The 14,614-nt window shown below is 34.3% G+C and overlaps 1 long non-coding RNA gene across 1 annotated transcript; it reads left to right on the top strand.

Moving 5' to 3' along the window:
- Positions 1-495: 495 nt before the first annotated feature.
- Positions 496-1,105, top strand: LOC109341177. Its single transcript, XR_002106909.1, has 2 exons — positions 496-572; positions 859-1,105. It is a non-coding gene; the product is annotated as an uncharacterized LOC109341177 (long non-coding RNA).
- The last annotated feature ends 13,509 nt before the right edge of the window (positions 1,106-14,614 follow it).

Here is a 14,614-nt window from a genome sequence, read left to right as displayed (position 1 = left end):
TGGACTCAATATATATGAGGTCGATGAAGTATGCACATCCAATAACTTTTAATTCATTGGAAATGGTAATTTCTAAAAGTACCAAAGTGCGTTGTAGTAATTATAATTATAAGATACATTTTAGAATGTTCTCATGATCCTTTTTATAAGATATTTTACATATTCTAAGAAATATTTAATATTTTTATCCATTTGGTGCAATTAATAGTTCTGATTATCTATATTTTTTTGTCATTGAAACTATGAATTGACGAAAAATATTACATAAGACTATGATTATAATGTTATAATATTTTTTAAAAAATCAACAAACGTAAATATGTCTATTGGTATCTATAATTAAGTTAGAAGTCTCTTATAATAAGAATTAGAGTATTATTTCATGGAAGTTTTCAAGCCTTTCTCTCATTATATTTTCTATATAAATGAGTGTTATCACCTCCCACTTATATCCTTATATTCTGTAAAGAAACATTAAGATCCAAGAAATTTTATTGACGTTGTTTAGTGTTTGTGGGAGATGGCTAAGCTTACTTCAATGCAAATTTCCACCCTTTCCCTTTTGCTTGCAGGTTTACTCTAGATAGTTCCACAATATCTATTTTCTTAATGTTTATCTAATTTGTAAAACTTATCAAACGTTTAATCAGCAATTCTATTTATGTAATTGATGGGAAACTTTAGACGACAACTTTAGTTTTTATATCATGTAATATCCATACTTTGTTTTATAAAACCAAAACTTGTCATGTGTAATCATATAGAAACATTTGTTTTTTAAATTTTAATGGCTTGTTTCTTACGTTTTCATTTAGGTTGTTGTTGTTGTCGATTCTAACTTTGTTATTGATTTTTAAGGTATTTTCATGACAATTGAAGTAGTTGCTGAAACAAAAAGATGTCAAATCGTGTTGAATCCAAGTGGTTGCGATCTTCCAACATGTCGAAAGGATTGTTATACAAAATATCAAGGCAATGGAGTGTGCATTAGTGGTGAACCTAAGTTCTACAAATGTCTTTGTGTCTATAATTGTTGATGTTCTTGTACCCACCCTTTTTAATTAAAGAATGAATAAAAATTATTATATAATGAAATGGAACCTTGGACCTTCTAATTATCATAATTTCTTCGGTCATGGGGTGATATTTTTTTTGGCGAGAACTCTATCAAAAGAAAAGTATTTATACGGACAACTAACTTATGAAGGTCGAGTAAGTATCAAAAAAATAGTTGTCCACCATATTATTTTATAAAATATTAAATTTAAATTTAAAAGATTAACCCATTGCAGAGTTTTTTTGTCCATTATATTAATTCCTAGAATATTAAAATTAAATCATTTACATGATTTTTGTCCAATATACCAATTTAAAAGGTTTGATGGTATTTATTATCGTTTAAAATCAGTTAAGTTTTGGTCAATTCAGCTTGACATATAAGAGTCAAGCATAACATATAAGTAGTTTACCATTTACTCACATTTTGATATATGTTGGTTAATCGATTAACGTGGTGACTTAATCGATTAACGTGTTTGTTTTCTGTTATAACTGTTTTCTGTTTTCACTGCGTAACTGATTGCAACGGTTTGAAGGGTCAAATCTGTTTTGTATAAGTTCTGGCAAATTGCAGAAACGAGTAGCATTGCATACTATTGTTTAGAATTGATTAGAGAGCATATTTTCGTGATTTACTATATAAGAGAGATGAATGTGTGAGGAAGAAAGATAAACATGCTTAGTTGATGTTGTTCATGGTGTATTGCATGTTGTTTTCATATGCTTAATCTCATCCATTCTTACTTGCATATTCATGCATTCTTGTTAGAGAGTTTAAGAGAAATATTATGTCTTTATTGTTTTGTATTAACTCACATATGCATGATGGCTTGTGTTACTTGAGAGTGGGTTAATCTTTTAGTTTCTCATTGTTGTAAATTGAACATTTTAGTGCTTGGTAAAACTTGTTTTTTGTAAACTGTTTTTGTACTTTGGGTTTAGTCTCTTAGTGTCTTACCACCATTGAGATAGAGTTAATTTTCACAAAGACTAGGAGGTCTTGAATTTAGAGCGAGGATCTTGGCTGGGACTGGATCGCGAGAAAGGTCATCTCAGGCGATAGGGATAGTCAAACCAAGGTTAGAGGTTCTTGAAATTCAAGAAAGAAGCGTCTAGAGTCTTGTAATTGAATTGGTGTATGTGACTATACAAAGTGTTCAATATAGTGAAGAGAAATCTCCCAAGTTCAGAAGGGGAGGCCTAGATGTAGTATGCAAGTGGACCCGCAAACGAACCAGGATAAAATTCCATTTGTGCAAGTTGTTCTCTCTTAATCTCTTTTATAATTCTCATTGTTTTAATTCGTGATTGAAGCTAATATTTTTCATAGTAATACTTTGTTATATCCTTGTTAATATTGCATTAAAGTATTTTTTGTAACTCTGCTTATCTGTTGATAAATAATTGTGCATGAAGCTGATCTGACCATTATGTTTCTATTGCGAGTTAATCGATTAAGCCCACTAGTTAATCGATTACCTGGGCTGTTTTCTAGAATTGGGTTTTGGTGCGAGAGGCGGTAATTGATAACCGCTACACCTATTCAACCCCCCTTCTAGGTGTGTTTAGTTCACTGATACCTAAAAATTGGTATCAGAGCTAGTACGACGTGCTAGCTCAACCGTATCTGCATGATCCTAAGGGAATTAAAATGGGTTCCACCAACCCCTTTGGCGGTGTTGGCGCATCCATTAACAGCCCTCCCGTATTCAGTGGCGAGGGATACGCCCACTGGAAAGTCCGGATGAAGATCTTTATTGAGGCTATTGATTCGGATATTTGGGAATGCGTAATCAATAAGCCTTTTGTCCCACTTGACTTAGTCGATGACAAACCGAAAGAAAAGAGTAAAAGCTTGTGGACCGATGAGGAGCGCAAAAAGGTTCTGTATAATCGACGCGCTAAAAATATAATCACCTCGGCCCTATCATATGACGAATTCTTTTGGGTATCTTAGTGTTCAAGTGCCAAAGAAATGTGGGACACTTTACAAGTGACTCATGAGGGCACTTGCGAGATCAAGCGCGCAAGGCTGAATGCGCTGACACACGAATACGAATTATTTCGTATGTTACCAAGTGAATCAATTAGTGATGTGCGAAAGCGATTCACTCATATTTTAAATCATCTTGTCGCCCTTGGTAAAATAATCTCCAAAGGTGAACTAACTAATAAAGTTTTACGCTGTCTTGATAGGAGATGGCAACCTAAAGTAACTGCAATCATGGAATCTAAAGACCTTTATTCCATGCCTTCGGCAACATTATTCGGAAAGCTTCAAGAGCATGAGATGGACCTTGGACGCTTGACCATGCATGAAGAGTCAGACCGCAAGAAGAAAGGCATGTCTCTTAAAGCTACAACATCACAACCTACTAAGGAGATAGATAATGATGACACTGACTCTGACATTGATGAAGAAACGTTAAACCTTCTCGTATGAAAGTTTGGAAAATTCTTGAAGAAGAAAGGAGGTTTCAAGCGTTTTCAAAAGAAAGAGGTGCTAGAATCAAAATAAAAGGCAAGAATATAAAGTGCTTCACTTGCCATGAATGTGGTAAGTCGGGTCACATGAAATTCCAATGCCCCAATTACCTGAAGAAAGTTGATTCGAAAAAGAGCACTCCCCGGGACATCAAATCGAAGAAAGCTTACATTGTGTGGGATGTACCGGAGGAAGAAAAAACATGAAGCACCTCAGATGAAGAGGAGACCGCCAAGCTATGCCTAATGACTATAACGAATGAGGCTTGCAGATTAGGTAGTACAAAGGATGCTGATAATGAGGTATATTCTGATACATCATCTCTTCTGATGATTCTTCTTAATATGATGTTTTATATGATGCTTACGTCAAAATACATGAAGAACTAAAGTAATTAGCAAGAATTAGTGCCGATAGAAAAAAGGTAATTTTGCTAAATGATCAGAAAATATTACAACTTCAAAAAGAATTAGATGAGCTGAAATTAGAAAAAGAAACTTTAGATCTAATTTTTTTCTTGTAATTCATGTGACTGCTCTAATGATAAATTATGTCAAACCACTATTTGTGAGTCTTGCAAAGACTTGAAAAATGAGTATTTAAACTAAATGAAAAACTAGCAAAACTTACAGATAATCAACACCAACTAGATACCTTGTTAAGTAAAACAAGAAATATTACTGACCACACTGGATTAAGGTATATCCCCCCATGTCATTGGAATAGACCATATAGGAAACCTGTAACTCGTGCTAATAAAAAATCTTATAATAAAAATAGAGTTCCTACATGTTTCTATTTTGGCACATATGGGAGACCGAGTGGTGTTTACGCTTGGGTGAAAAAGGGAGATAACTCACTGGTTACAAACAGAAAAGGACCCAATATAATTTGGGTACCTAAAACCAGCAAGTGATCTATTTTGCAAGTATGTCTACGAACACATGGGCAACATTGCTATCTTGACTGCGGGTGATCGAGACATATGACATGAGACTAGTCAAAATTCCTATACTTGTCATTAAAAGAAAAAGGTTTCGTCACATATGGAGATAACAACAAAGGAAAAGTCTTAGGAACCGGAAAAATTGGAAACTCAACCCATGCTGCAATCGAGAATGTTCTATACGTAGAAGGTTTGGAACATAATCTTTTGAGTATTAGCCAACTCAGCGACAAAGGTAATCGTGTGTCATTTGATTCTAATTGTTGTATAATCCCTAAAGTTTTATCTAATAATGTAAAGTTTCTCGGTTATCGTGTTTATAACATTTATGTGGTTGACCAGGAGTGTGTCACTTCTCTATTCTCAAAATGTTTTATTTCAAAAGAAGATGACATATGGCATTGGTATATACGATTTGTTCACATTCATGTGAATCATCTAGAAACATTATCTACAAATAATTTGGTTATTGGTCTGCCAAAACATGATTTTAAAAGTCAAGATTCTTGTGATCTGTGTCAAAAATATAAATAGGTAAAGAATTATTTTAGTAAAAAGAATGCGATATCCACTACTAGACCTTGGAGCTTCTCCATATGGACTTGTTTGGACCCTCGCAAATCATGAGTTTTGGTGGAAGGTTTTAGGCTTTGGTAACTGTTGATGAATTTTCTAGATTCACATGGACCTTGTTTTTGGCATCTAAGAGCGATGCATATAAATATTTTAAATGTCTAGCCAAACAAGTTCAAAACCAGTCTAACCTTAAAATTGTTTACATACGATCCAACCTTGGCGGAGAATTTGAAAATCATAAGTTCAATAAATTTTGTAATAAGCATGGCATCATGCATCAATTCTCAGCTCCCTCCACCCCTCAACAAAATGGAGTTGTTGACAAGAAAAATAGAGTTCTAGAGGAACTCACAAGGACCATGCTAAATGAGAGCAAGGTTCCCAAATATTTATGGGCTGATGCAGTACACACTGCCTGCAGTGTAATGAATCGAATACTTCACAGACCTACTTTTTCGAAAAACCGAATATTGCTCATCTTCATGCATTCGGGTGCGAATGTTTTATGTTGAATAATGGAAAAAGAACTTTGGGAAAATTTGACTCGAAGGCTGATGAGGGCATATTCCTAGGGTATTCATTACATAGTAAGGCTTTTCGTGTGTTTAATAAGTATTCCATGCAAGTAGAAGACTCTATTCATGTTCATTTTGACGAATCTTCTACAAAAGAGAAGAGAAAGGTCGTTCCTGATGATGTTTTAGGTGTGCTAGAAGAAGCCTATACAAGGGACATGAACCTAATCCAATAAGAAGATGCAGAACAAATAATACAAGATGAGCAACAGGACATGCCGATTGCGTGGAAGACCAAAAAGGATCATCCACTAGACAAGGTGATAGGTGACATATCTACGGGGTGGTAACCTGTAGTTATTTACGTAATTTCTATAATTTCGTTGCATTTGTGTCTCAAATAGAGCCAAAGACCATCGATGAAGCCATCGAGGATGTACACTGGGGTATAACTATGCAAGAAGAGCTAAACTAGTTTGATCTTAATAGTGTGTGGGACTTGGTCCCTAAACTAGAAGAACATCCTGTAATTGGCACGAGATGGGTATTTCGTAACAAGCAAGATGATTCTGGCTTGATTATTAGAAACAAGGCTCGCTTAATGGCCAAAGGCTACAACTCGGAGGATGGCATCGACTATGATGAAACCTATACTCTTGTAGCCATACTTGAGGCCATTAGGATGTTATTATCCTTCGGATATATCATGAATTTTAAGCTCTTCAAAATGCATGTTAAGAGTGCATTTTTAAATGGCTATATTCAAGAGGAGCTGTACATAGACCAACCACCCGTGTTTGAATACTTCAAATACCCGAACCATGTGTATAAACTCAAGAAGGCCCTTTATGGCCTGAAATAGACTCCTAGAGCCTGATACAATAGATTGAGTTTGTTCCTACTAGAAAAAGGGTTCGAAGGAGGTTTGGTCGCACCACTCTCTTTATCCGTAGATTAGATAATCATGTTTTACTTCATAAAATATATGTTGATGATATAATCTTCGGATCTACTAATGGCATCCTTTGTAAGGAATTTTCTGAGATGATGTAGGGCGAGTTCGAGATGTCGATGATAGGTGAGCTGACCTTCTTCCTTAGGCTTCAGATTAAACAAATGGAGAGTGGCATCTTCATTCATCAATCGAAATATTGCAAGGAATTACTAAAGAAATTTTACATGGAACACTGTAAAGATGCATCTACTCCTATGGCGTCCTCATGCTATCTAGATAAAGATGAAAAGGGAAAAGCTATCGAGGTAACCAAATATCGTGGGATTATCGGCTCTTTATTATATTTTACTGAAAGCCTCCCCGATATTATGTTTAGTGTTTATATGTGTGCTAGATTTCAAGCTTTGCCTAAAGATTCACATTATATTATTGTTAAAGGCATCATGAGATATTTAAAAGGAACAATAAATATGGGATTATGGTATCATAAGGATGCCTCATTATCCTTGGTAGGTCACTATTGGGACATGTCAGCTATTAGGCAGTTCCTCAGTGGCATGGAACAGTAAGAAGAGAGCATGTGTTGCTTTGTCTATCGCGGAAGCGGATTACATTGTGGTTGGCGTGTGTTGCGCTCAAATCCTTTGGATGAAGCAGCAACTTAAGGACATTAGACTTAAACTAGAAAAGATCCCCATTAAGTGTGATAATACAAGTGCCATCAACCTTTCCAAGAATCCCGTTTTGCATTGAAGAACCAAGCATATAGAAATAAGGCATCATTTTTTGCGTGATTATGTTCAAAAAGGTGATTGTGTGCTAGAATTTGTACAAACATCTAAGCAATTAGCAGATATTTTCACCAAGCCCCTCTCACGAGATACTTTCTATGTTCTCTCTCACAAGATACTTTCTATGTTCTTTGAAGAGAACTAGGAATCCTTGATGAAAAATATATTGATTGAGCTTATGTTATTGCCTTGCATGATTAATTGCCTTGTATGCTTCAAAATTAAAACATGTTGAATGGAAGCTATTCCTTGTATGATCCATGATTCAATAAATAAGCTCTATGTATATATGTGACTGCTCAATATTGCTTCCTTAAAAGTTAGAAATCTTTGCATGCTTTTAAACATCCAAAATTTTGTATATGATGTTATTTAATTGATTAAGGCCTCATTTTAATCGATCACCTGGGTGCAAATTTTTTAAAACCTGGTATTTTTAACTTAGTTAATCGATTAAGGCTGGTAGTTAATCGAATAACGACACCAGTGAAATTGAAACAGAAGCATTTCTAGGCATTTTTGAAAACCTCCCTCATCCCCTTTTCTCTCGGAGGAACAAGCTCAACTTCATTCCTAAACCTTAACCTAACCTAAAGCCGATTATTCCAACCCCATTCCACTCCATAAACCTTCTTCTTCAACCACAATGTCCAAGAAATCCGATTACCCCCATTAAACCTTCAATCAGCTCGGTTTTCAGCTATAAATGGAGAGATGATGTGCAAAATGGATTAAGACAATCATTCAACGTCCACCATGTGACCCAAAAGCAGTACCTTCGAACTAACAGTTAAGGCAGGACCGTGGAGATCCGTATTATTCTTTGATTTTGAAAGAGACTAGGTTGATCACGTTGCAGGGACGAAAACCTACATACATAAGGTATGCCAATTTGACTTGGTTAGCGGAACAAAATTTTGATTTTCCGCATGGCATGCAAGCACAATGGTCTGTGCCCTTTTTGGAATTGACAGGTAATATCTACCATGCTCTAGTTAGGGAATATTATGCAAATTGAATATATAAGGATGGGAACTATTGGTCTATGATAACTAGAAAACTATTTGAGTTGAATGAGGAAATATTCATGATTGTGGGTGGATTATCGTGTAATGGTGCTAGTTTAGGAAACTGTGATTGGGTTAACCATTCGTTAGATGTTGTCGAAGTATATAAGTCATGTTTGAGGAGACCTCAATTGTATGTTCAAGGTGAATTGACCAAGGTTGGGTCGTTGTGTATAGAGAGTAGGCTACTGCATTATCTGATTGCTTACATTCTGATTCAAAGGAACAAAAATCATGCACAACCTACTGTGAATAATTTGAGGTTCATGTATGCCATCAAGGAGAATGTGATGATTAATTGGCCTGAAGAGATCCTGAAGGTCATCTATAGTGTCTCTACATCGCAATCAAAATTGTTTCCCTATAGTATTTTCATCTCGCGCATTATTGACTATTTGCATATTGATGTTTCTGATATTGTAGTTGTGGAATGTTCTGATAAGGATCATTTGATTGTTGAGAGCTTGATTCACAAGATGGGCATCTACAACTATGTCAACACATGGCAATACAAGGAGGATTTCAACACTGGGAACCTCGACCCCTCTTGTGAGGATGATCAAGATGAAACACATCAACCAAATGCTACTACTCAGGGAGAGTCTTCAAGAAATGCAACACAAGAACCAGCCTTTGGACAAGTTCACTTGGATGCTATGAAACAATGTCTCAACAATAGGATGGATCTTCATTTTCAATCTCTAAAGGACTCATACCATACGAATTTAGAGAATTTTGAGGAGCGTCAAAATGCCTTCATTGATAATCACTATCAATCCTTGAGGAAATTCGTTCAAACAACTGCTGATTCACAAAACAAGAGGTTGTGTGCCGAGTTCAACAAGTTGTGCACCCTCATCAAGGGTGGTGGTAGCTCGATCATTCCTGACGACAAAAACCCTCCATCTCATCCCTAGTTAGGAGACCTTAGAACCATAGGTTTATCCTTCCTAGTTTATGGATTATGTTGATCCTTGTTTCCCTCTTGAGAACTTCATTCTATCTTGCATTTGGATTGTAATAGCTTAATTACTTCTGCTTTACTAAACTTACTTTGGATTTATGCTTAAGCATTGCTTACTGTTTTCAATTGCAAGTAATGCTTTAATGATTTCAAATTGTCTTTTCTCAGGATAAATGGTTAATTATGTCGTAAATAGTATGGATTTTTATTTAATGGATGTTAATTATGTTTGGTGTATGTACCCCTATTGATTGATTAAGCATACTGTTTAATGTTCATTTATATCAATGCTTAATCATTCCATGCCTAAATTGAGTTAACATAGCCTTTCATGCCAATAAATCAATTCCGTTGTTGTTTGTTGTCAATTTAATCAATTAAGTACTATTTTTAATCGATTAAATCATGTTAAAATGAGCATTTGTGTTAACTCACATATGCATGATGGCTTGTGTTACTTGAGAGTGGGTTAATCTTTTAGTTTTTCATTGTTGTAAATTGAGCATTTTAGTGCTTGGTAAAACTTTTTTTTTTAAATGAGCATTTTAATGCTTGGTAAAACTTGCTTTGTCTTACCACCATTGAGATAAAGTGAATCTTCACCAAGACTAGGAGGTCTTGAATTTAGAGCGAGGATCTTGGATGGGGCTGGATCGCGAGAGAGGTTTTCTCAGGCGATAGGGATAGTCAAACCAAGGTTAGAGGTTCTTGAAATTCAAGAAAGAAGCTTCCAGAGTCTTCTAATTGAATTGGTGTATTTGACTATACAAAGTGTTCAATATAGTGAAGAGAAATCTCCCAAGATCAGAAGGGGAGGCCTGGATGTAGTTTGCAAGTGGACCCGCAAACGAACCAGGATAAAAATCCATTTGTACAAGATGTTCTCTCTTAGTCTCTTTTATAATTCTCACTATTTTAATTCGTGATTGAAGCTGGTATTTTGCATACTAATAATTTTCTATATCCTTGTTAATATTGCATAAACATATTTTCTTTATCTCTGCTTATCTGTTGATAAATAATTGCGCAAGTAGTTGATCTGATCATTCTGTTTCTATTGTGAATTAATCGATTAAGCCCATTGGTTAATCGATTAGCTGGGCTATTTTCTAGAACTGGGTGTTGGTGCGAGAAGTAGTAATTGATTACCGCAACACCTATTCAACCCCCTCCCCCCTTCTAGGTATGGTTAGGCCACTGATACCTAACATAATCTTATTTAAGCCACATTGAATACTAGGTTAAAGAGAAATGCATATTTGGAGGTAAAATTTGGTGACCTTTTTGTAGATCATTTGTATTGTTTCTTGTTTTTATCGGTGAAGTTTGGTGTGCTTTAGAACCCATAACTTTATCAACAAAAAAACTACTCAAATCTATATCTCATATATACACTGCTAATCTTCTTATAAAATGTTTAATTGTCCTCTTCAGCTATAATTCCCCATCCACTTTCTTATTAATATTTTGTTTCTTTCTTTCTTCCAAGGTATTAGAGTCACCCTTCTCCAATCAAGGTATTAATGTTGAATTTTATATGGAATTACAATGATTTTTGTTTTCAAAGAAAATTGGGTAACCTTTGATTTACCTTGGCAATATTTTATCAAATATATGATTTTCGATCTGTTTCTATTTTTTCAAGATCTTACTAATAAAAATACTAATGCTTCCAAGATTAATAATTATTTACAGAATGAGTTAATTATTTTGAAGGAAGTGGTTATAATTGTTTTTGACTTGTTATTATATGATTGATATGTTGTTGGTTGTCTCATATATTGTTTTGTTATTGTTTGATGAAGTGATGATGCTTGAGATAAGTGGATGCTAGCGACAACATTAATGATGCTAAATGAGAAGGCCAATTTATCTAGTTGAAGTTCTTTGATGCTTCTAAAATCATAGAATCTTCTACATTGTGGTTTAGCGGTGAAGCAGGTGAACAAGCAGCTTAGCGGTGAAGCAGGTGCACTGAGCGGTGTGCATCAAACTGGACTTAACCATCAATCAAACCATGAAGTCATCCATGACCTCACCTCAAGTAGCCCACCATAGGCTTTTCAGAAGTAGCTCACAATAGTTGGTCTCATTGCCCACAAATAGCTTTCATGAGTCATGCACAAGGAGGTGACTAAGCTACTTGGTCAAGAGACCAAACCCATTCTCAAGGGTTTGGTTAGCTGCTCAGCAGTCCAACCAAGCAGCTTAGCGGTATGGCATTGAGTCTTATAAGTAGGAGACCATTCCCTTCGAGCAAACAGACCAAAAAACAGACCAAAAAGGATAAAAAACACTTGAAAGAAGGAAATCTCTAACGAGGAACCTCTCTTTGAAGTTCTTTCTTTATTTCTTAGTTTAGAGTTTTTATTTCAAGTAAGTTTTGTAATTTTTAGTTTAGAATTCAAGAGGAGAAAAGGAGAAGGCAAATGAGATGCAAAAATCAATTTTGTACTCTCATTTGGAACTCAAAAGCATCCAATCCTTGGATGGATAACTCATGCTACTAAACATTTTCTTTCGAACAAGGTTATGTAATTTCTATTTCTTCTTAATTTAAAAAAGTTTGAATTTTAATCATTCAAGGTGGTGCTTTGGTTAACATTATTTGTTTGAGAAGTACTTAATGCTCTTTTTAGATTGATCATCTAAAAAATGATTTCAAGTCAATAAAATTACTTGTCTCAAACACTTAACAAATAAACTAAGAAGCGTACTGCTTAGTTTATTTGCCAAGTTAAGCATGCTCTTCTTAAGATCTTACAGTCATTACTAATTCAATATTAGAGTCACCAATGGTTAGGGTGTGACAACCTAATCTCTTTTATGGCCGTAGTATTGTTTAAGTAATGAATATAAGTGTTTATCATTCTACCCTTTTAGGATATACGCTAAAAGAAGGATTTTAGACCTTGGTGTTTGGGGTTAACCAAAGTAAATCATAAGAAGTTGTTCAAACTCACAAGAAGTTGAGAAATATATTTTCCTTATTCAAAATGATCTTGTCTCCTCAAGAATTTGTTAATATTTAGTTTTATGTTTATTGTTACTTGTTTATCTTCAATTCAATTCAAAACTATCAAAATATGTTTCAGCCATTATTTGTGCTTTGACATATTTATATGATTCATTTTATATGGCAATTCCTTGTGGTTCGACATAACCCTATACTATACTACAATTGAATCTTGAAAGAGGTGTAAATTGTAAAATAGTAAAGTGTTATCAATAAATTTATTTATTGAAAACACCTTTTAATATACAAAAGTGATGAAACTAACTTACTAACTTTTATTTATTGTTAGTTACTTTCCTCATTTTATTTATTCTTTAATACCAACCTTCCTTAAGGAAGAAGTTTGGTTTGTTAATAAAATGAACCCGAAAGGGAGTAAATAAATAAAAGGTCACTTAAATTTATTATTCTTTTGTTCTTTAATTATTTATTTGTATCTAACAACTAACTATTCATCACTTTTATATATTAGAATACCATTAAACCGATGTTGGAATTTATTCCACAAAACCGAGATGATATTCAAAGGTACTTAATAATTATGTAATAGGTAATTGCTTCGATACCATTGTAACAGCATTAGAATTTATTCTAACAAGCCGAGATGGGGCAAAGAAGGAATGACTTATTTACATGATTATTAATGAAGTAAGTCGTAACTGGAATATTCTTGAAGCCATTATAACAGCGTTGGAATTTATTTCAACAAAGCCGAGATGGTGAACAAAGAGTAAAACTGAGTTCTCTTACTTAATCAAACAAAAAGAACATAACTAAAATGAGAGTATTAATCTTTCAACAAATTGACACTACTGTTAGGACAATTTGTTGAGAGGAGAAAACTCCCAATAAAATACACTGAGATACGCTTTCAACAAATTGGCGTCGTTGCGGGGGAATTTCTTTAATAATAAAACATTTTATATTTATATGTCATTAATCAAATAATTGGGCATAAACTTATTTTCCTTCTTTTGTACAAATTAATTCTGTTAGGTATCAGTGGTTACAATACACCTAGAAGGGGTGGGGAGGGGGGTTGAATAGGTGTAGCGGTTAGAGTAGTCGCTTTTCGAAACTCAATACTTAATGCTGAATCACCCCTAATTAATCGATTACAGGATGAAGATAATCGATTAACAGAACAAACTTAATCGATTAACAGAACAGGGATAATCGATTAACGCAACAATCTTAATCGATTAAAACAGAAATAGTAAGCTTAGACAGATACGATTAATTGCACAACAGTTAACCGATAATGGAACGAATAACAGAGCTTACAACTTTTATCATAGTATCATTCAGTATAGCACAAATACAGAATGTATCAATTAATTCTACTATACTAGATAATCGATTAAAAACAGTAAAGAGAGAGAGACTATAATTGAATCAATGTATTTACATGCACATCATCCAATTACAACACTTAGAAAATTACAAGAAAATAAAGAAACCTATTCTATGGTTTGACTCCCTTTCAACCGACAAAGAAAACGTTTCTTTCGGCGTAGCCCCAGCCAAGAATCTCTGTTCTTTCCTTTTCTAAAACTCTAAGCAATTATGAAGATACACTCAATCTCTTAGGTGATAAGACACCACGAGATTCCCTTTTTACAACAATTTACACAACAAAATAGAAGAGTAAAATCAAGCTAAAACAAAGCTCAAATATGACAAGAAGGCTTTACTCTAAAACACCTAATACAAACTCATGCAATATGACAATGTATTAGTATGAAAACAGAAGTTACAGAATCTAAAAAACTTCACGAAAAGCATCAATAATATGCATGAACATGTGAGGGAAAATATGAGAAATTATAACATGAAATGCACTCAATCCTAAAGCATAGAATCTCTCCTTTCTAAACTCACAAATGCACTAACAACTAGATGCAACAAATATCACGTAAAATGCTCTAACTCTCTAAGAAATGCAACATGCAACTTATGAGATCAATTCTGAAAACGCAGTTTATAAAGAATCAGTTCAGAAGCCCAGTTAATCGATTAAATGCTATCTTAATCAATTAACGTGATGCAAAAACGTTAACTAATTCTGTTTTTCAAGTTTTCAGTTTCAACAACTTTTCAAACAGTTAGATTAATCGATTAACGTTTGCCTTAATCGATTAACATCATTTTTAAACGTGTTCCAGTAGCAACAACTTTTCAAGGCAGTTGGGTTAATCGATTAAAGTATTAGTTAATCGATTAACAGCATTTTTAAATGT

Source organism: Lupinus angustifolius, unplaced genomic scaffold (assembly GCF_001865875.1).
Source record: "Lupinus angustifolius cultivar Tanjil unplaced genomic scaffold, LupAngTanjil_v1.0 Scaffold_387, whole genome shotgun sequence".
NCBI lineage: Eukaryota > Viridiplantae > Streptophyta > Magnoliopsida > Fabales > Fabaceae > Lupinus > Lupinus angustifolius.
This window is presented reverse-complemented; position numbering and strand designations above follow the sequence as displayed.